At 33.1% G+C, this 24,866-nt stretch overlaps 1 pseudogene; it reads left to right on the top strand.

Annotated features, from left to right (window-relative positions):
- Positions 1 to 8,235: 8,235 nt before the first annotated feature.
- Positions 8,236 to 24,866, top strand: part of LOC124979135 (elongation factor 1-alpha 1-like) — a 48,252-nt pseudogene continuing 31,621 nt past the window's right edge.

Raw genomic sequence — 24,866 nt, forward strand, 5'->3', positions numbered from 1 at the left:
CTCAACATCATTTACTGAAAAAAAAAAAAAAAAAAAAAAAACTGTTCCCTATAGGGTGTTTAGCATCTTTGTTGAAAATCAATTGACTAAAATGCATGGATTTATGTTTGGATTCTCTGTTCTGTTCCACTGGTCTGTGTGTCTGTTTTAATGTCAGTGATTGTCCCTACACATTGTACTCAGTATAATTTTTTTGTAATTTCATACTCTCTACAAAGACAAATAGTAGGTTCATTCTAGAATATACCCACCATGCCCATCCACAGAACTGACGCATATTCCTAAACTTTCACCATTGTAACTAAGTTATTTTGCATTAAATATGAATTATTTAAAACTAGGCATATTCTTCAAGAGCTAATATATTAAACTGAATGTTGGTCTTTAACATCTTAAGATCTTTCCTCTAAATAATTAAATGAGAAAAACATGTTTCTTGAACAGGTATAGGTTCAACAAGACCATGTCTTCACCTGGACAAACAGTCAGTGCTCACAAGTTGAAAAGTAATAACACAGCCTGAGTCTTCCCAGTGTTCTGGGGATTCTTTCCTTCGCAATATACCTGTTCACGATGTGTCAATGCCCTTTTATCGGTATTGAGTTAAATTCAAAGACTTCAATCATAAATTCATTCGCTGCTATATCTCACTAGAAAATTTTACTCTCTTCCATGACTACCAGATGCTTTCCCTTTCTTCAGCTTTTTAGAAGTGAGGCACTGTCAGAGTTGAAGGCTAGTGACTGCTCTAAGACACTTTAAGAATTTGAAGTAATAGACTTCATTCTGCTGGTCTAAATCTCTGAATATTTTTAAAAAATCTATGCAATATGAAATGAGGCCTTTTTTACAGGTTGAAGTGCAATAAATGAGTTTTCTGCATGTAATTTGATTTTATTTAGCAAATGGGTTGTTCTCAGCAGATAGAACTTGTATCACTTATCTCGAACACTACCTTAGTAGTGCCTAAGAGATTGCAGTCATTCTTTCAAGCCTAGGACATCATTTAGCTTATTCCAACAGTAATTTCCTAAATTTTAGGGGGAAATTTAGCATACTTAACGATTCTTACTCATTTTGAAATGAGCCTATTACCTTATTGGTTCAAAAAAAAACTTATTTTAACATTAAAAGATGTAGAATTTTGGATCAGAGAGTATATTGCTCAAGCTATTATGGGACTATAGTTCTTTCAGTCTCTTTAGTGTATAGTTGCTTTGAGGATTTCATAGACACAGCATTTTTCTAAGGGGGAAAAAACTAAGAATTTATGAGTCTAAATTGCCTCAAATTGCAAATAAAGTAAGATCAGAAAATGCCTTGTCAAACATCATGCTTCCACTCCCACACACACACACACACACACACACACACACACATTGTTCTTCCACTGATCACTTTCTTTTCACCCTTTAAGTCAGACATTGACGTTAATTTCCTCTAATAAAACTTCCTTGGTTTCTTGACTAGTTTATTTCCCCCTGCTATGCAATTCTCCTACCATGACATTTACCACAGTTCACAGCTTATTAAATTACCTGTCTACCCCCACCAGACTGTACACGTTTTGTGACAGGGATCACATATATATAGTTACTAGTCAGAGCCCTAGAATCTTGCACAGCTTAAGATCATGCGGCATTTATTCCATAAGTATTTTTGAATGAATAAATAGAGAGATTAATGAAACTTTAACTGAAGATTCAAAGACCCATTGTAACCCACTCAGAGTTTTTGTACCCATATTGTGTGAACATTTATCAATATATCACTAGGTGTGCAGTTTCCTGATGGCCAACATATTCCAAATAATACCATTATTTTTATTATTACACTCATTTCTAAAGAATATTTCAAAAACTATACTTCATTTACAGAAAAGAAGTTCTTGTGGCATGTTATTATTTTATTTTGATCAGTTTAGCATAACATCACAAGGAATAAGGAATAAAGTTTGATGATGAGAAAGAATCTTTGAACTATCTTAATCACCTTAAATCATTGGAGGGGCAAACATCTTGCTAACTATAGCTAGTTAGACACTATCATAGTCTCACTAGTTTTAAAAATATCAACTGGTGTGCTCTGTGCTAGGAGTGTTCTCATAAGACCAATAGTTTGCATTAGAGATATTCCACAAAGCCCTATATATGAATGAATTTCCCCACTGAGTATTACACATAAGATGTGAGGCAAATTAAGGCAAATGAAAACATCTCACTGGAAAAAAAATGGTCAACATAATGTCACTCTAATACTGTTGGGGAAAGAGGAAAGAGGGAAATGTGATGATGTAAATAGTAGATATGATTCCCACTAGCAAATTTCAAGTACACAAAAATCTCAGCATTATGATTTAATAGAAAAATCATTTTATAACCCAACTCACATTATTTTCTCTCAGAGACAATACAAATAAAAAATTCACAAATCCAAATAATTAAGCACACATTTTTCTCACATGAACATCAATTATAGAGCTATTAATTATGTCAACATTTGGTTTATAGAAAAAAATCATTTTTGTCTTAGTAATGTCAATCTTAAAATACTATGAAAATCATACAAACCAGAGGGGTTAGAGCAATCTGGCAGCTGAGTTAAGCTCCTCCACTGATCACATCTCCACAGACTCACCAATTTGAACAAATATTCACACGATAAACTACCTTCAGAAGAACTAAGGAAGCCAGATAAGATAGCAGAGTGCCTTGTTTCAGTATAATAAAAAGAAATGATGACTTGAAGACGGCAAGAAGAAAAGTGTTCCCTGTTTCACCTTCCCTGCAACTCTAAGCAGCATGGAAAGAGATAAATGTTTCCTGTTTGAGTGAGAGAGAGAAAATGAAGTCCAGATTTTGACTTGAAACACAACGCCAGGATTAGGATGACGAGATCCCCCCACCCCCAACAGGCCTGACCTAATGGACTGAGCGACTGTAACTGGGTTAACCAGGTATCAAAGAGATTGCTGCCACTCCTCCCCTGACCTTGTGCTGCAGAAGTGCTTCACCCACTTGGGAGCAGGGCATGAGCACTAGCACAGGACTTTGCCTTGGAGTTCAGGGTTAGGACTACTGTGGTGAGGCCCAGCATAAGACACAAACCAAAGGTCCCTGCATCCAGCTAGAGCTCACAGACAAGTCTCCAGACCTATCTAGGCATCAGACCCCTATGTCAGTGGGACAGACTTGAGTTTTGTCCTGTATCATTGCTAGCCCTGGAATGGTCCTGGGACACATCCCCATCCCCCACAAACACTCCAGTACAGACTGCACAGGTCTCTATGGCTGTGTCACTCAGGTTAGAACCAGTTTATTGTCAATCTAGGGAGCAAGAGGACTGACACTCTCAGGCAGCACAACTGTTCACAAGATAGTGCTAATACAGAAATCTAGACCTGCCCTGACACTAGACAGAGACCTGTGCCCTGGCATGATAGACTCATGCTTCAGCCTCCATCATCACCAGTTGCAGCACTGGCCCGCATGCACACCTGAGTCTGTGCAGGTCCTTGTGCCTATGAGACTCAGGTACAGCCCCGTTTAGTATTAGTTTGGTGACCACTTTTACCAACATTGCCTCAACTTCAGGTAGCAAAGTGTAGAGCAAGACTATAGTTGGAGGAAATAGACAAATGCGATTACATCAAACTAAAAAGTGTCTGCAGAGCAGAGGAAAAAAAATCAACAAAGGGATGAGATAAGCAATAGAATGAGAGAAAAGTATTTGCAAACTATGCTTCGGACTGAAGGTTAATATACAAGATGCAAAAACAACTCCAAAACCTGAATAGCAAACACAAAAAGGAAATTTTTAAATGAGAAATGGACCTAAATAGACATTTTTCAAAGGAAGACATATGAATGGTCATCAAATATATGAAAAAAAATGCTTATCAAACCAGGACGATAATGAGATATCACCAGTCCAGTAAGAATGGCTATTCCCAAAAATATAAAAGATAAAAATTGCCAGAAAATGTGGAGAAAAGGCAATCTTTGCACAAAATTTGTGGGAGTGTAAATTGCTATAGTCTTTATGGAAAACAGAATAAAGTTTCCTCAAAAAATTAAAAAAAAAGAACCACCATATGATTTAATAGTTCCAACACTGTGTATACATCCAAAGGAAATAAAATCAGTATGTTAATGAGACATTTGGCCTCCCACATTTATTACAGCAGTATTCACAATTGCCAAGAAATAGAAGCAAGTTAAGTGTCCAAAAAATGATGAATGAGTAAAAAAAATATGGTGCATATACACCATGGAATACTATTCAGCCATTTAAAGGAATTAAGTCCTGTCATTTGTGACAACATAGATAGAACTGAAGATTGATATGTGAGGTGAAACAAACCAAGTACAGAAAGACAAGTACTGCATGATCTCGCTCATGTGCAGTCTAAAAACTTGATTTTATAGAAGTTGAGGAATGATTGAGAGATTGATTCATATGTATTAAGTCATAGTTAGATCAGAGTAAGAAGTTTTGACGTATTATAGTATATGATAATGGAATGTATATTTCAAAATGGTAAAAGAAAGGAGTTTGAATGTTTTTTACCATAAAGAGATGATAAATATTTGAGAACATAGATATTTTTAGCCTGATTTAAACATTACAGAATCTATACATGTATGAAAATATCATGATGTCTCATAAATACGTACCATTTTATGTTTTATGTATCTATTAAAAGTAAATTAAAGTTATGAAACTAAAATGAGTTTTAACTTCTAAAATATATATATGAACCATTCAAAAACCCCAGGTAATATGAACCAAGTACAGATAATTGACCATAAATAAATGGAAAGTTGGTCTTATTCCTATCACATATTATCTATTTGACCTAAAGCTTTCTACTCCTCCATTTCCTGATAAAGCAAAACAGGAGTAAAAATAGTTGTGTAATCAGTGTTTTCTTTATAATTAATGATGAATTATCTCTTAGTAAAGCATGTGGCACAAAGCAGGCATCCAGTCAGCATCAGCTATTATCATTTGCTTGATCCTGAAAATGGGAAAGCCCAAGCAGGCTTATGTTACCAGTCACACTACAATAACATGATTTCTGAACTGACCAATCAAATTCTTTAAACCATTTATGATTTAGAAAAAGTGCATATTTTTCCTAGTAAGGGTGCATAAAAAGTATGTTTTAATGAAATTTTAGGTTTATTTCTTTGTTTATACAAAATCTATGTCATTATTCATTTTATTTACCAGTTTTTAACAGTTTGGTAGTGAAAAAAAAAATAAGCAAAGAAATAGATGTTAAAAATCAGAATCCCAATATGAATTGTAGTGATTTCAGGAGGACTTTAGTAAGTGACTTCCTCATTAATCCAGATTAGTTGAACGACCTTCAGTATTTGTTGTTGTTGTTTTTTTTCCCAAATCCCAATGAACAACTTACTTTTGTAATCGAACTAACCCAATCCAACTATGCTGTTGAGTATTATATTTATTAGCTATATCCTCCCAGCTTATAACATGGCAATATAAAGATCTCAAAAAGTAAAGTCCATAAGTGAATGTTCAGCATCATTCCACTCTCTCAAATACCAAGTCACTTATCTTCTCTGTGTCCCAGTTTCTTTGGTTAAGTGGTAATCAAATTACTAAATATGGAAGAGTACAAATGGATTGCCAGAACATTTCCAAAAACTAAGACTGCTAATTTGCTTATTGCTGCCAATTTTGACATCTGTTGGGATCCTGTATTAGGGTTTTCCGGCAAAACTGAACTAATAGAACACAAGCACACATATCCATGTCCATATCTATTTATCTCTCCTCTCTCTTTTTCAGAATATATATATATATATATATATATATATATATTTATATATGCAGTTATCTGTATGTATGTATATATACAGAGAACAAGAGAAAGAGATTTATTAGACATATTAACAAATTGGCTCACATGATTAAGGAGCTTGAGCAGTCCCACAATAGGCAATTTACATGCTGGAGAACCAGGTGAGTCAGTACTATGCCTTATTCCTAGTATAAAGGTTTCAGAACTAGGAAGATGATGGTATACTTCTCAATTCAAGGCAGTCCACGGATCTAGGCATATGCTGGTGGAAGTCCCAGAGTCCTAAGAAAAAGAATAGAATCTGAAGTTCTGATGTCCCAGGACAAGAGAAGCAAGGTGTCCCATCCTGAGAAGAAATTTTGAATTCAACCTTCCTCTGCCTTTTTTTTTTTTTTTTTTTTTTACTTGAGTCCTGATCCAATTGCATGGTGTCTGCAGACATCGATTAAGGACAAATCTTTTTTACTTAGTCCATTGACTCTGATGCTCCTCTCATTCAGAAACACTCTCACAAACACCCCAGAAATAAAGCTTTATTAGCTACCTGTGAGTCCTTTAATCCAGTTAAATGACATCTAAAATTAACCATCACATATGCAAACTCTTAAGGTTAAAATAAAGAAAGTCAATTAATCACTAAGTGTTTATCAAGAAGTGATTTTGTATTCTACACCAAACATCAAGTCCTTCCTCAAAAAAATATTAAATAAATATGTAGGTTTTAAAAGCTCTTTAATGAATCACATAATACAAAACAATGTAAGAGACATAAAGAAGAAGATATGTAATACAGGGAAATAGGAACAAGAAGCAACTGGGAATAACAAACATGCTAGGTAAATGAACCTTTCTACCTTCTATAGTTGTTTCTCAAGGTGACACACAAAAATAAAAGCATCAATATGTTTATATTCTAGGGAAGATGAGGATGCAGGAACAGAAGTATACATTGTCAGATTAATATATGATAGTAGATAGCACAACAAATGAAAAGAGAATTTCTATATAAATGTATTTATATATTAAAATAACAATGTTTTTCTGCCAGGTAAAATAGTTATACTTTTTTAGGAGTAAGGTTTGCCACATCCACATTTCCTTGTGGGGATATGTACATGAAGCAGGAAAAGCAGATATTTCTTGAGTTAATATGTTTGAGTACAAATTTTTAAGAACTAAAAAAGACATGTGAAAAGGCAGTTATCTAGTCAATATTATGTTTAAAAACCATTATCCATAGAGCACCTGTAATTTGCCAATAATTTATAAATAGCTCTATGATGTTGCAAAGGGTCACTGTGAGAATATCTATAACATTTAGACAAATGTGACAGGCAAGTAAAACTGGAATTTTTTCTTAAAATTACTGTTTTGACCACTGTCGCAAACTAAAAATAAAGCAAAATGAACAGGCAGCTCCTTCATGAAAAATAATGGAAACCAACAAAGAAGCACAAATTTTTTACAATTCCTTGTGATAATGACTATTACATTGTATTGTATTACAGTAAATCTGTCAAAATGAACCTACATCATAAACTTCTGTATTTTGAAACATATTAACAAGATCATAAACAGGATACTAGAAAGAGAAGAACATTTTTCATTTTGGGGAAAGTAGGGCAATACAAACCTTGTTGTTTTCAGAGCAATTACTATGAGATGACAGTGACTTATGTGTTCATCAATAGGGCAATACTTATTCGCTCCAGGAGTTTGCGTTCAGAGAGGACCATTGCAAACCAGAGCTAGTTCTTAACTCGGGATCAAATTTAGTTTATTAATGAAAGTCTTCTCATACATTCTAAAAGGGTGAATTGGTAAGTCATACCATTCAATTTCTTGTCTTCCACAATACAGTAAGTAGTTTCCAATAGAAAGCCTGACTTGATGAGCAATTGAAGCATATTTATATCCTAAAGGAACATTCAAGTTCCTTTCAGTGGAGTGTGGATTATTGCAACAATAAAGAAAACATAGTAGTCCCCGCTTACCTGTGGAAGATACATCCCAATACCCACAGAAGGACCTCTTGAACCAGGGAGAGTATTGAACACAATTCATACTGTTTTTTCTACACATACAGATAATAGGGTTTAATTTATAAATAAGAAACAGCAAAAGATTAAACAACAATTAGGAGCAAAACTGAACAATTAAGACAATATGATCTACTGTAAGTCGTGTGTATTACAGTCTTTCTCTGAACATACCCTGTACTGCTTCTACAGTATTTACTCTTTCTTCTTTTGATGGTATAAGATGTTACAAAGTTTATGTATGATATGAAGTGAAATGAATGACACAGGCATTTTCACGTATATAAAGCACTTGTATATGAACACAAGCACTGTGATTCCATGACAGTGTATCCGATAACCAAGAAGGCTGTTAAGTGACTAATGGGTAAGTAATGCACAGTCTGAATACACTGGACAAAGGGATAGTTCACATCCTGGGCTATAAAGAGCAGAATGTTGTGGGATTTTATTATACTACTTAGGATGGTAAAAATTTAAAACTATAAATTGTTTGTTTCTGGAACTTTCCATTTAGTATTTCCAGAACATGGTTGACCATGGGTAACTAAAACTCTGGGTAAGAAAACCACAGATAAAGAAGGAGTACTGTAAACATACAAAATAATTTATATGGTGAAAGGTTATCATTTTCTTGCCTAAAGTAATTAACATAAAAAGATTTTTTTTTTAAATCAGCCATTAAAAAGAGATACTTTAAAGATTTTAGGTAAATGAGTTTTATGAAATGAAAACAAATGTGATGGAATGAGCATTTGCTAAACAAAATGGAAATTTATTTTATCTATTTTTGTATTTGATCTTTAAATGTAATTCAAACACTACCTTGCATAAGAAGTTCAAATATTATATATATTCTAAGTTGGCTGCATCAAAGTTCTTACATATTGACTTAATATTATGTAATAAACTAGTTCATTAGTGTTGATCATACTAGTTCTTCAAATTAATTAAATGAGATCTATGCTTTACATTGAAATCCGTACATTTTTTTAAAGGAATTGTTGCTTATATTTAATGGATAGTTGAAGATATTACAGTGTCTAAGTATATATAATGCCTATGCATTTTTAAACACTAGCATGTGACACATTAAAATATCAATTTTTCATATAATTAATTTTTACGATTTAATTTTTTTAATAAACTAGACTTCGACTACTTTATCATCAAATATTCTGTTGTGGAATAGCCTAAGACAAATTTTTAAAATACTAATTATATGAGAAAGTGTTTTTGAAATTACTATAATATATCTCAGGTAAATTTATAAAATATACGCCATTTTAAAGATGGCTTCTACCTTTATCAAAAGAAACTAGCTGATAATCTGCAAATATATCTTAAATAATACTCAGACACTGAATAGACAAGCATTGTTGACAAAATCAATATACAAATAAAATACAAATATTAAAATACAGTATACAATTCAGCTTAAATACATTGGCTTTTTAGTTCATCTGCATTGCAAACTTAGGTTGCCATGATTATTAACACGGACTACTATACATCCAATTCATGACATTTAAAAATCTATGTAATATCTTCTTCACTTAGAATACAAAAGTGAAACATTTTCAACGTGGCACTGTAGGCCAGATTAACATCAGTTTTTAAGTTCCTCTTAGTGATACTATGGAAATGAACCAAGATTAATTATTAAACCAACAGTTAGGAATAACCCAGACTATATAAGCAAGTTCAGATAAAACTTCCTGTCCTTAACCCAGCTTCCCCACTACAGTCAGTCTGGATTTAACAAAAATCTGACAATTCTGGAATTTGATAAGGATAAGGAGATTTGCAAAATTGAACTTGAAACTTCTTTATTCAACTTTACCGTTAGCTGAAAACTATGACCCAGAGCTGCTCTTTCCTCCAAATGATTGGTTCATGGAGGTGCAGGGAAAATAATATTTATCTGATATAGGTGATGTGTCTATATTTAGAACAGAAATGCATATTAATTATATTGAGTAGGGTATTTATGAACTTAAGTAAGAGGCTAAATTAGATTGACTGATAGTTGAGTGAAAGAATTATCATAAAAATAAAGTTGCATGACAGATATGTTATTTTTACATTCCTGTGGACAAAATGTCTTTTAACCAACACAGCTGTAACTAGCAGCTGATCTATGAAATCAAAATTCTTCACCAATCCCTCCAATATCTTGCCATATTAATTAGAATGCTTCCCACTTTACAACAATTTAGCCAGTAAACATGACATCAAAACATAAGATTAACTGATGATTTTGATGATAAAAGTTACACTTGAAGTAGCAAAAATAAAATGACCAATGAAAATTGTGAACTGCAAATATAATGAAACCAAATCCATGTAACATCTTCAGAAGACAAAGTAATGATTTTGAATTACAAATTGTTATGTTCAAGAAATAAAGTTATTTAACTTTTGAAGGAACTATTTCCCAAAAGTTATATTAAATATGCATAATATATATTCCAACAATGCTTTTCAACCTATAAGCTTTTTTGTTACCTTTTTTATTCATGCGGGCATTTGCTACAGAACAAATTTTTGACTGAGTTTATCAATGATTAAATGACTCAGCTAATGACATATAATTTGTCAGTTTAGGAAAGCATTAGGTTCAATTGCATGTAATGAAAATGTCAAAATAATAGTGGTTTAAATAAAATAGACGCTTTTTTCCTTACATAAAACAAAGACATTTTCAATACTTTTGTCTTAAAACTGATTTCTTGGATTCCTTTTCTAAAGGACTCAGGAGACTCCTTGCAGTTTGCAAAATAGGCATATTACATAAGCACATTACAGTCAACAAGAATAAGAGTAGAAAAAGTTGCCCATTTCATTGAAATTCCACTTCCATGCTTTTCTCTAAAATACCCCACAACACTTTGATTTGCTGCTCACCATCTAGAATTTGGTCACATGGCATTCCTACTTATGGAGAGTTTTTGAAATGTGATCTTTTAACTCTCATTTGTTATTTAAAAGAAAATAGAAGTTCTATTCTCAGAAAGATGGAAAATAGATATTAGATGAAAATTATAGTCTTCTGTAAATACTGTTTAGAGGTCATATAAGGCCCTGTTTCTCTTTCTTTCTTTCTTTCTTCTTTTTTAGGTTACTGCGTGCTAACATTTTAAAAATAAATTGTTAATCCCTTAGGTCAGTGATATAGCTACTCATGTAATACTTAAGGAGCTTAGAGAAAGTTCTGCAAGAATGACAGGGACAGTTACATTGGTTTTTCCCAATCTAAATATCAAAATTATGATGTTACTTTATAGTTAGCATATACTATGTTAAGTTTGCTGTATAAAAGCTTACTTACATTTATTAACTTTTTTATTTTTCTCTACAGTTTCCCTGAATTAGGACTGTTTGGATCCATTCTTTGATTTTTTAGGGGCAACATCACAAAAAGATGACAACATTTAATGTAAGACCTAAGGAACGGCAATAACTGATTATGAGTAAAAATTTTAAAAATTAAATCCAACTGTGAGTTTCAATATAATAGTGACCGATAGAATCAATTAAGTGAGTCATGATCAGCTATTAAAAAATAAGATAAAGTCTTTATTCGTACTGGGTTTGCCGCCTGAACACAGTGTAAAATCCATCACTAAATCAAAGCCAAAACAGGAAAGAAAAAGACTCATATAAACATCATTGTCATTGGACACATAGGTGGATTTGGGCAGGCCCACCACTACTGGCCAATGTGGTGGGATTGACAAAAAAAAAAAAAAAACCTCTGAAATTTTTGAAAAGGAGGCTGCTGAGATGGGAAAGAGCTGCTGCAGTTATCCCTGGATCCCTGGATCTTGAAAGCTGAGTGTGAGCATGGAATCACCACTGATATCTCCCTGTAGAAATTTGAGACCAGAAAATATTATATGCCTCTCATTGATGCCCCACGACCCAGAGACTTTCTCAAAAACATGATTACAGGCACATTGCAGGCTGTGTTGAACTAATTGTTACTGATGGTATTGGTGAATTTGAAGCTGGTGTCTCCAAGAATAGGCAAATCCATGAGCATGCCCTTCTGGCTCACACACTAGCTGTGAAACAACTAATTGTTGGTGTTAACAAAACGGATTTCACCTAACTACCCTACAGTCAGAAGAGATGAGGAAATTGTTAAATCAGCACCTACATTAAGACAATTGGCTATATTCCTGAGACAGTAGCATCTCTGCCAGTTTCTGTTTGGAATGGTGACAAGATGTTGAAGTCAAGTGTTAACATGCCTTGGTTCAAGGCATGGAAAGTCACCCATAAAGATGGCAGTCCTAGTGGAACCACACTGCTTGAAGCTTTAGATTGCATCCTGCCAGAAACTTGTCCAAATAAGCATTTGTCTCTACCTCTCCAGGAAGTCTATAAAATTGGTGGTATTGGTACTGTCCCTATGGGCTGAGTGGAGACTTATGTTCTCAAGGCTGCCATGGTGGTCACCTTTGCTCCAGTTAATGCCACAACTGAAGTAAAGTCAGTTGAAATGCACCATGAAACTTTGAGTGAAGCTCTTCCTGGGGACAATATGGGCTTCACTGTCAAGAACCTGTCAGTCAAAGATGGTCTTCATGGCAATGTTGCTTCTGGAAGCAAAAATGACCCACTAATGGAAGCAGGTGGTTTTATTGCTCAGGTGATTATCCTGAACCATCTAGAACTAATCGGTAATGGCTATGCCCCTGTACTGGATTATCACACAGCTCACTTTACAAATTTACTGAACTGAAAAAAAGAGATGGATCACTGTTTCTGGTAAGAAGCTGGAAGATGGTTCTAAATACTTGAAATCTAGTAATACTGCCATTGTTGATATTGATATGGTTCCAGGAAAGCCCATGAGTGTTGAGAGCTTCTCTGACTCCTCATCTGGGTCATTTTGCTATTTGTGATATGAGGCAGACAGTTGTTGTGTGTGTCATCAAACCTGTGGACAAGAAGGCTGTTGGAGCTGGCAAGGTCACCAAGTTGGCCCAGAAATCTTGGAAGGCTAAACAAGCATTAACCCTAACAGCTGCCACCCCAGTCTTAGTGGTGGAAGAACAATCTCAAAACTGTTTGTCTCAATTAGCCATTTAAGATTGATAGTAAAAGTCTGGCTAATGATAATGATGCATCATAAAACCTTCAGATAATGTTTTGCAGACAATTTGGGTTTTTTGTGTGTGTGTGTGTGTGGCAGTTTTACGTTATTAGTTTTTAAAATCAGTATCTTTTAATGGAAACAACATGACCAAAATTCTGTCACATAATTTTGAGACCCATCAAAAGAAAAGTTTAATGAGAAAAAAATAATAAAATAAAATAAAGCATCTAAGTGCATATGTATGTAAGATTTGCTCATGGGTAAATGAAATCATTTTTTTCTAAATTTTCCTGTACTAAATACAGAGTATGGATTCTTTTAAGCAAACTAAGTAAATAAAATAGAAAAAAAGCAGAGATATTACATATGGCAAAGATAAGGATACATATTGTGTTGTAAAACTTTCATTCTCATTTCAGTTTTGCACACGCATACACACAGTGGGTCATAGTATGAGATCTATTTCTTACTGTGAGATCTGGCCACAAAGGTTTAAAAGAGTTTTTGGATAGAGGAGATAGTACATACAGAGGTCATAAAGGAAAAAAAAAAATGTTTGGAATCCAAGGAACTAAAGGAGCTGGTTGAGCCCCCACCTTAATGGGCTCTGGGTGGGACAGGTGTGTAATGGAGATAGGGGGACGTCAGGATGAAGAGGTTGGCAGGGCCTGCTCATGCATGGTGCGTAGGACATGGTCATGAATTCTAATGTTATTCTAGAGCATGGGGGGGACCAGTGGCCATTCTGCATTCCACTTAGAAATGTTGACTCAGCTGTGTGACCAGAATGTTGGAGAACTTCAAGAGCAGTAGCAGGGTTGCTGCTACACAAACTACAGAGGTGGTCCAGGCAAGAGATGATCATGGAGAGCTCACAGGTGGTAGTGATGGTTGGAGGCAGATTCTTTTGGGAAGAGATTGAAAAATGTGCACCACAGTAATGCCAATAATGTAATATCTTAACTGACTTGGAATTTTTTTTCTTTTCTCATACTTCATCTGTAGTTATCAATCACCATACTCATGTGATTTGCAAAAATGTGTAACTACTGAAATTTTATTAAATATATTTGCTTATCTTGACTCAATGTGACTGACTTTTCCCATTCATCTTCCTTCTCATATTCCTTCAGTTATCTTTCTGAATTTTCACAAAAACAAGCACTATGTTTAAAATTGAAAGTACTGTGAAAATGAAGTCACCATCCCTCCAAGAAACACCATGCAATGTAAGATTTAATGTCAGAATCTCCAGCTGTCAATATTAGGCTGTCCTCAGTTAGCTGTTTCCAAGACTGATGGTGCCCCTAGAGTTACAGTATTCAAATTGCACTTTCCTGTTTTAAGAGACACTACAGGGCAATGATTGAAAATTATTTGTTGAAAGTTTGCTTCACATTACTTTGTTTAGTTTTTATTTTCCATTAGAACATGTTTTCTGATTTTTGCTAAGCCAAGTGGAAATAGCCTCCTTCAGATATGAAAGGAATAAGGGGTGGGGTGGATTTCTGAGTAAATTGGAACTCTATTTTGCTGTAGCTCAGTACTTTTCAGTGACTTTTACAGAATGATCAGAACTCTTTTTACTTTTAATTTTACACTAACTTAAATGTAAAAATAAGAGTACAGAAAATTTCCAGGAAGATTTAACATGTACAGATTACTTTACATTTTCTTGAGACACCACTTCTTTGGACCATACTTCAAGATGCTTATGAATAGGGGCATTTTATTTAAAGGGGATGAGTTCTTTCCTCATTATATATATGCACCCTGGTCACTCAAAGTCCCACACAAGTCTTTAAATATCCTGGATGTGGGGCCAGCCTCTTCTTTGCCTTACTTATTCTCTCTTACTAAGAAAACCCAGGTTAGCAATTTGCCTTTAAGCTTTATGTATGTGGGTAACAGTTGCAGTTTTGTGCATGAGATGCACCATTGTCTATAAGTATTCTCCCTGTATACATTCCAAATGTAGGGTCTGTCCAATTGTTTTTCTTAAAGAAAATTAACTCGTTATTCTAGATCTTTTTGACTTGGAATTTTGTGTCACTCTGATGAGATTTTATCTATGTAATTTTACAGTGCTAAAGGACAGAGAAAAGTAGACACGAAGCATTAGTGATACAGATACTATAAATACCTTTTAGAATAATTTCAGAAAAAAAAATTTAATTATACCGTATGATTAATTGATTATCATGAATACAATTTTATGGACATATTTGAGCAACTCACAGAGATGATCTCAGGACAATTCTAAATCTTGATATAGTGCATGAATATATGTTGCCTCATTGAGACAGAAAGTCACTACATACAGGTAATGGCCAACTTGGGTCCGTCATTGTCTAATTCACCAACTCCCACCCATTATGACTTAACACAGAAAAATCCATTACTCTTGGTTTTAATGTACCATATATTTTTATTACACATCAATCAAAAATATACAAGATAGGATAAGCATAGAGATTCATGGGATAAGCACTAACTATACCTTTTATTCCTTGCTCATTTCTTATGGGAACCCTATTTCCTTATATCAATATGAAATATCTGGAAGAAGTGATTAATCTTATTTCCAGTTCTTTTTGTTATATGCATTTTCAGAAGTTGGTATTGTGTTCTGCCTTCAAGTTTCATTAATTGCCTTTTTTTCTTGACATAAATCTCTGCTATTTTACCTTTATTTTTAAATAGAAATCCCACTAATGGAATTTCCAATAAGCAATTGCTCCAGTCTGAGTTTCGTGAGACAAGACTGCCACCTACTGGTAAAATAAATTCAGTTCACAGTTGGAATAAGTTTTCAGATGTATTGCTTTGTGAGTCACAGATATTGTTTTAAAATTACTTATTTCACGAATGAATCAAACATTACCCTATGTAAATTTAGGATTACACAAATGGTATGCCTTTACGCCATGTACAGAGAAACAACATGTATCCCATTTGTTTACAATAAAAAAATAAAATAAAATAATTAGTTATTTCAAAATAAAAACTATAAAATATCATTATCCATATTCATGTTATCTAAGTTCTATTTAAAAGATAAAAATTGGATAATATCTACCAAGTTCAAGAAATTTTTAAAAATCTACAAACTGCTATTTTGATTTCAAAACAAATTAGAACCAATCTATCTGGATTCATTACTATAAAAAATTGTGCTGCAAAGGATTAACTTAATAACTATAGATAGAAATAAATACAGAAATCTCAGGACAGCTTAAAAACATTTGAAGTTAGGAATATATTGTCTTACAAGATGGTTCCATTATTAGTGTTTCTAAGTCTAGGCTAGATAAATATCAGTTAGAAATACAAATCAGTGATTTATGTACTAGACGTGATGCAGACAATGATATTTAAGGCTATTGCTTTTGCTATCCAGACCTGTTTGTACACACCAGAATGTAGCAAGAAAGTCTACCTAGTCACTCAACTGCAAAACTTAACAAGCATCCTTAATTTCCTGCTTCCCCTTCTCTTTTTATCCATTTCTTGGGCAAGTTTTTGTGTTTTACTCTCCATCCAAAATATTTCCTATATTTATCTTTTCACTTAAACTTTACTGCTACCCTTATCCCATCACCATCTTCCCAGTGGAATATTGGGCTGTTAATTGGCCATCTTACTTCTACTACATTGCAATCCTAACAATCATATACTCAATACAGAGTGATTTTTTTTTAAATGCAAATCCACATTTAAATTGCATCATGAGCTGCTCAAGGAAAGTGATTCTGTAATACTGGTGTTTTTCTCATCATGCTATGCCCATCAGAATTTCTTTGTATTCTGAAAATAAACATCACATTAAGCCTCTTAATTCACACACACAATTGTATTTAGAATGTATATAATCAGTCATTAAACCTGTGATTAAACTGGTTATATTTGTGATATATTTTACACATAGTCTCCAGATTTATGAATATTCTAGAAAAAAATAATCTTACTTTTTATAATTGTGATTCCACAAACTTGCTCTAGAAGAGTAATAAAATTTTACCTGTTAATTATTTGACCTTAATTTTTTTTTTCATTAAATAGTTTGACTATAAATTATAGCCATCAAAGACTGCTCTGGATATCTAGAAGACTTGTAACAGCTTACTGAGGTATAACTGACATATGGTAAACTGCATATATTTAAATAGTACAGTTGATATATTGGCATGTTTAAATACCCATGAAATCATGACCCAATCAAGGTAATGACCACACCTCTAATCATGATGCTTCTTCTAACCCTCTTGTAACCTACCTCTAGCTCCTTACTACCTTGCCAACCCCTGCACAGACAACAACCAGTTAGTTTTCCGTTAATAGAAATTAGTTTGCATTTCCTACAACTTTAAAAAAATGAGATCATACAGTTTTTGACTGACTTCTTTCATTCAATAAAATTGTTTTGTGAATCATTCTTTTTGTAGCACACGTCAATATTCCATTCCTTTCAGTGTCCAGTAGAGCTCCACCGTAGGGACAAGGATATAGTTAATCCACTCACTTGTTGGCACATACTTGGGTTGTGCTCTTTGTACATCTTTGCATTACATCTACTTGCTTTCGTTTTCCTTGTGTGAAGATACAGGAGTGACATGTCTGGATCATAGGAGTTGTGTATTCTTAACCTCTTAAGAAGCTGCCGGACCATTTCCAAACTTCCTTCACATTCTTGCATATACACTTGATGTGATAAGACTATTTCATTTTAGTCATTCTAAAAGACATTTAGTACTATCTCATGTGGTCTTGATCACTATTCCCTTAGTAAGTTATGTACATCTTTTCTTGATTTTATTTCCTATCTGTATATCTTCTTTGAAGGCTCTACTCATATATTTTGTTCATTTATTATTAATTCTTTTTCCCATTTAATTTGAAAACAAATATATGATGTAGATTCAAGTCTTTTATCATCTACATTTATTACAGATATTTTTCCCATCTGTGCCTTTTCTTCTCATTCTCTTAATAACTTTGAAAAGACTCAAGTTTTTAGTTGTGATGAGTCAGAATTAGTCAATTTGTTCTATTATGAATCATGCCTCTGATGTCATGTCTTTTTCCCCCCAAGGTGTAAAATTTTTATTACATAATTTTTATTCTTAAGGTTTGGTAGGGTTAGTTTTGCCTTTAGAAGTTTACATTTATATTTAAAATGAAGTGGAGTCCTCTAACTTTGTTCTAATTTAAAGTTGTTTTGAGTTGTCTTCATCCTTGTATTTCTGTATCAATTCTAGTACTGGTTTTTAATTTCTACCAAAAAAATAACTTCTGACTAACATTGAGTTGAATCTATAGGTCAATTTTGGAAAATTTGATATCTAAAATTTTTGAAAAATTTGACTCATGAGTGCAATCATCTATTTATTTAAACACTTCTTTAACTTCTTCCAGCAATGTTTTGTACATATGTGTTCAATTCTTAAGAAGTTTTGTCAGATTTGCCTCTAAGCATTTTATATTTTCAATGCAATTTTAAATAGCATTATTTATATGCTCTCAGTTTGTGCTTGGTTTTTGCTAACATATAGAAATGTACTCCACTTGTGTTTAGTGATCTTGTGTTCTGAAACCCTGCTGAAGTGGTTTAACATTTCTAATAGCTTTTGTAGATTCCATTAGGTTTTTCATATATATTATTCGGTGTGTCAGAACTAAATATATTTTTACTTTTTTCTCTCCAACTGGAATGCCTTTTATACCTTTCTTTTTCTTTATTGTATAGTCCAGAGCTCTCAATTGAATAGAGTGATAACAATGGACAGTTATTTCTTATTTCCTTTCTTAGGAGGAAAGCATTTATTCTTTCCTAATAATGTTCATCACTCATTAATAAATTCATCAATAATGAATATAACATTCCCAATAAGGATGATGTTTGCTAAAGTATTTTCACAGATGATCTTCACCAGGTTGAAAAAAATTCACATTTATTTCTAATTTTTTACATTATTTTAAACATTAATGGATATCTGACTTTATCAAAGGATTTTTTATGCATCTGTCAAATAATCACATGATTTTTACTTTTTAGATGATTAATATAATGAATTACATTTACTGTCCTCCATGTTTATATTTGTGGTTAAATGTATAACTCTCCTGATTGTTCATATATGTGGTTGAATTTGCTATATATTTTGGAAGTTTTTTGTGTGTGCATGTATATATTACATATATATATTCTTGAAGAGTGTCAACTTTCTTTTCTTTTAATGTATTGTCTGGGTTTGATATTAATGTCTGATACTAGTCCAGCTGTCTTTATACAAAGGGTTTCAATTTCTTGGAAGTGCTTCCATTGAATTGGTATCATCTCTTCTTTAAAGATTTGGATGAATTTACCACTGAAACCACCTGGGCCCAGAGTGTTTTTGGTGGAAGAGTTAACTGCAAATTCTGTTCCTTTTTTAGATAATTATAGTGCTAAGAAAGTTATCTACATATCTTAAACTGAGCTTTGGTAGAAAATTTCCATTTTAACTACAATATTAAGTGAGATTGTTCAAAATATTTTTCTGTTGTTTTCCAAAACATTTTTTGCTTGTTCTAAATTTTAATATCAACAAAATCTGATATTCTGTTACCTGAATTGCAGTGCGTACTCTGTGTGACCCTATTCTGTTTGCCTAGAAGTTTAGTAATTTTATTCACTGGAAAGTAACAACTTTAGGTCCCAATCATTTTCTTCCCTGTGTTTATTCATTTTCAGTGTTCTCAAGTTGTGCTTTGCCCTTTAGTGTTTCCTTTCTTGTACTTATTTTACAGTTAATTTACTCTTCTATTCTAGGTTCTTAACGCAAAAACTGAGGTTAAAGATTTAAGAACTTTCTTATTTTCTAATACAGCAATCCATTTCTATAAAGTTTGTCAAAATAACTGCTTTAAAGTTGCCCGAGAAATTTTGACATGTTATGTTTTCATTTGCATCTAATTCACAATTCTTTGTAAATTTTGTTCTTGGTTTCTTCTTTGAACCAAAGATGAATTACAAGTGTTATATTTGCTTTCCAATTATTGGGGAGTAATCAGAAATATTTCCCTTATTAATTTGTAATTCAATTACTTTTTTGACAGAGAACTTAACTTTCATTGACTTGAAGATTTTCAATTTATTGAGACTTCTATGGATCATGGTATGAGCTATCTTAGGAGTCTATGTGCACTTGAAAAGAATGTGCAATCTGCTGTTGTTTGTGAAGTGTTCTTTAAGTGTCAGTCCAAGTTGCTTGACTGTGCTGTTCACATTCTCTCCATTCATACTGATTTCTGTCTACATGTTCTATGACTTTGGAAGATGTGTTGAAATCTTGGGCTCTTAATGTGGCTTAGTCTCAGTGTTCTTTTTGCTTTTCAAATCTCTGAATTTGTTTCACAAACATTTGTAAATGCTATGTCTTCCTATTTCTTAATCATCTTTTCCTCTTTTGCTTTCTATCAATTGAATTTATTTTATGATTCATTTTTATCTTCTTTCTGGTTAGGAGTTTTCAAACTGCTTTTTTTTTCTTTTTTCAGTGATTGTTTTATATTGTAGTATGTTGTAATAGAACACAATAAAGTATAATGTAGATTATGAAGTGATATTCTGCCTCCATATAAAAATCTTATGAGTATCCTTCCATTTTTCCTTGATCAATTGTTGCAATATTGTCATCATGCATTTTACCTTTTGATATGTCATAAAACCCTCTGTACATTATTTGCTTAAATAATTATCTTCAGAATAATTTAAATTGATAATAAACAGTGTAATGGTTAAATTGAATTGTCAACTTGATTGGATTAAGTGATGCTGATAATTAAGAGGCTTCTGGGTGTGTCAATGAGGGTGTGTTTAGGAATGACTGGAATGTGGGATAGCCAAAGAAGTGAGGCAATGGGCTCATGCTCATGGGATTCACTGGTCTTACCATGTTCCCTACCATCCTGAAGTAGCTGGTTTGATAGACCCATGGAAATGGACTGTGTAACTGGAGGCAGGTAGAGTATGGCTGGAGGGAGTGGTTCATTGGGGATGTGTCTATGGAGTATGTATTTTGTGTCTGGAGAGCGGAGTCTTTCTCTCTCTCTGCTTCCTGATGATGGAAGGTACAGAGAAGCCAGTTCTTGATTATGAAAAAATATTGCAGTTGGTTTATAATAAATGAAAACTAATACAAACTAATTATAAAACTATCCTTACCTATCAAAAACCTTGGAAAACTATAATTGAGAAAAAAATAACATTCTAAAATTAAGGTCATAAGAACCTAGATAAAAAAGTAAAAGAGAAACCATCTTTTCAGCATAGCTTTCCATGGGTATATATAACAGAGCTACAGTAAGAAGAAATTGAACTTGAAAATGAAGAGGTTATGCTGCTACCTAATTTACTAGTAAGAAGAAAATTAAAAGTGAGTATCAGAATACCACTGTGAAGATTTTTGTTTAAATCTGATGTATACACTTTAAATTTATTGTATCAAATATGTTTTATTGATCGCATACATTTCACAATGTGTACTGTTCAATCATATTCAACTAGAACTTTCATTGTCTTCATTTAAATAATTTAAGCAATAGAGATTATTGAGTTGAACAGATTTAAACAAGATTTTATTGCTATATAGTCTAACAAAAGGCACCACTAAAACAATGTTGCTTTAAAAAAGATAATTTCTGTCTAGGCATAAATTACTATAATAGAAAAAGGGCTTTGCAAAGAAAGTGTTTAATGTCTCTGATATTTTCCTATTAATCCTGTTTTAAATTTATTAAAATATATCAGCATGACATAGGTATACAAGAGATCATATAAAATATTGATAGAAAAATACACTGAACCTTCCTACAGAAGTCTTTTTTTCCAGTACAAAAATCAGATAAAATGCAACTCATTCTATCTACACAGTATGTCAGGAAAAATATCAACTGAAATACTATTATAACAGATCTATAATGACAAAAGAGAAAGTATTCACATAACAAAATAGATAAAGTATTTACATCTTGGTAAGAATCATGTAGCTCTTATATGAAGAAAACTTCAAAACTTATCCCACATGCATAGAGAAAAGTACTTTCAATAAAGGTTCTACCCGAAGTATCTATTAGGAAAGGCCCAATATGATATTATGAATTTGTTTTCACCAAAATAAACTAGATTCAACCTTGACACAATTAAATTCCTAATGGCTTCTCTTTTATCTGAACACCAATGTTCTAAAGTCGTTCTGATGAAATAACAGTATGAAGTCAAAATAATAAAAATGTAGCTGATGTGTGCTACAATTAATAAGTAAACAGAATAATTTGGGGACTTATAAAGCCAAGAAACAGGCTTAACCATCAGTAAGACTAATATGAGATGACAGTGGCACTCACGGAGGAAGAGAACAGACTGTGCAGTGACCAGAAACAAAACCAGATCCATACCACTCCTTCAGGATAAAAATAAATGCATATTTTATTTACTTATAATAAAACTTTTCTGAAATATGGCTTGTATAAGTAATATTTCGAAAGAGGTTAATACTGAGAAGAATACAAATGTATTACCATTAGAGATCTGAAAATGGGAATATGTTCTTTGTAAGGTAAACCCACACTTTGAAATTATGTTTGTTTTTTAAAATAGATGTATAAATTATGTGATAACAGCAATGCTGGTGCAACCTCTGGACTAATCTGCTAAATTATCATTGTATGAATAATAGTCCTCCAGTGAAATATCCTGGATGGGTTTTAAATAGACTTTAGATAGAGAAAGTCTTCATTGGGTTTTTATTTTTAATAGATCCATAAATAGAGTCAAAGGATCAAGGAAGACAGATCCAACTTGATTGAATCCTGCCAAACCTTTGGGAGCTGCAAACAGAAATGAAATTAAAAGAAACAAAGGGATACTTGTGAATTTTGTCCTCATACAAAATAACATATGCAGTTTAAATTAATCACCTCCCTTTTGTGCTTCAGAGTTCTTGTAGAGTGTAACAAAGGAATGTTCTTGAGTTGAAATTACTTAAGAAAACCCTGTGTGAGCTGCCTCAGACCCTACTTTCTCCATGTAGCCTCTCCCCACACCATACTGCAATCTTTGGGAAGGAGAAACCCTTAGGGGCTTTTTCCCCCACTGCTATTCTCTCCACATCTACTACAGTGCTTGATCTGTAAAGGATGTTTAGCATGGGTTGCTGAAAAAAGATGAGTGATTAAAAGCCAGAAGAATTTGAGGAGAAAAATGAGAAGAGAATGATCACATGTAAGAAAACAGTAGATATAACCACAGAGAGCAATATGAGAACTTATTGAAATTGCATCCATGAGAAACTACAGAACAAATAAAACATGGAGAAGAAAGTGTGAGGATAGAGATGAGGAAGATCCTCCCAGGTCGGCAAATTAGTGAAAGAGGGAAAGACCACCCACCTAAGCACAGGTTTACATTGCAAGGGGAAGATTCTCATTTTAGAAAACTCATGTGGACGGACGTGCAGAGAATAGGTTGACTTAATATTTTTAAAGTATTTTTCAATATAAGAGAGAGCTCTTTTTCCTTGAGCCATCACTTTTACAACAAAATTTTGAAGTTCTCTTTAGAGAGTGTATTTCCTCTTTTTAATTCAACATTATGAGAGAATAACTTGGTAAAAATGTTACCCTATCAGTAATAAGCTTGCAGAGATGCCTCTAAAAAAAAATCTTACAAACTAAGCACAATTTGCCTAACAATCTTAGTTCCACCATGTTATTTGCCTTCTGAGTTTGTAAGTAATTTGTATTATACCAAGCAGCACTTAAAATGTATTGTCAATGACAACTATTATTTTTCTTTTTCTTTCAATGATTGTTCCTTTATTTTACCAGTCAGTGATGCCATTTCTGATTTTTAAAATAAGACTTTCTAGCTACTTTTAAAAAGTCATCAAGAAAGCCTCTGGCACTGAAAATTAAATGTCTCTAGGAATATTTTCATGTCATTAGGATGTGAACTAATGATGAGCTATCAGATTGAGTCTCTACCTGGAAACTGCTCAGCAGAACCAGATTTTAACTGAAGGCAGCCAGTTAAACAGGGCTGTCTTGCCATGCCAGGCAACCCTTAGGTCTCAGACAAGTTGCTGAGCATTTTTCATAACCAATTAATACATGACATCTTAAATAACATGGATTTGCTATTCTTTATTTAAAGAAACTAGGGCAGGGCTGCTAAACGAAAAAATGTTAATAACTGCAACTAGGACAATTAGATTTCTGTTCAGAATTCCTTTCAATTATTTCTAAAGATAACCGAGGTGACCTTAAGATTTTCCACCAGTTGTATTACTATCTAAACCTTTCCTACTACAAGGAAAATGTGACTATTATGCACATGGATAGTTACTGAAAATATTTCTGAAGATGATGGTTCTTTATCATCATTTGGTGAATAACAAATGATCTGAGGTTTTTATATGATCTGTTGAATCATTACAATTTGTTCACATTTCTGTAAGGACTAATCCATTCTTTCAGCTGTGTCTTCAGAGGAGTTTGCATGATATCCCTTCCAGAGAAAAAGGAATCTGTAGACTAGTCCTTTTGCTTCTCTTTGCACAAAAGTGAGCAAAGTCTATATAAATAGCTCTATTTATTAAATACGATAAATTCAGATATCATCGGCAGACTTCATATTTTTTAAAATGTTATTTGAAAACTGGTTGTTTTAAACTCACAAGAGATTTCTAATAGCAAGAAAATTGTTATTGCTGACAAGTATTTAAACTCCCACACATCCTATTTACCACATATTCTATAGTCTACACATGGTATTAATTGCTATAAAATTGAATTGAAGGATATTATACAGACTGTGGAGGGTTTTGTGAGTCACTATACATATTTG

Source organism: Sciurus carolinensis, chromosome 1 (assembly GCF_902686445.1).
Source record: "Sciurus carolinensis chromosome 1, mSciCar1.2, whole genome shotgun sequence".
Taxonomy (NCBI): domain Eukaryota; kingdom Metazoa; phylum Chordata; class Mammalia; order Rodentia; family Sciuridae; genus Sciurus; species Sciurus carolinensis.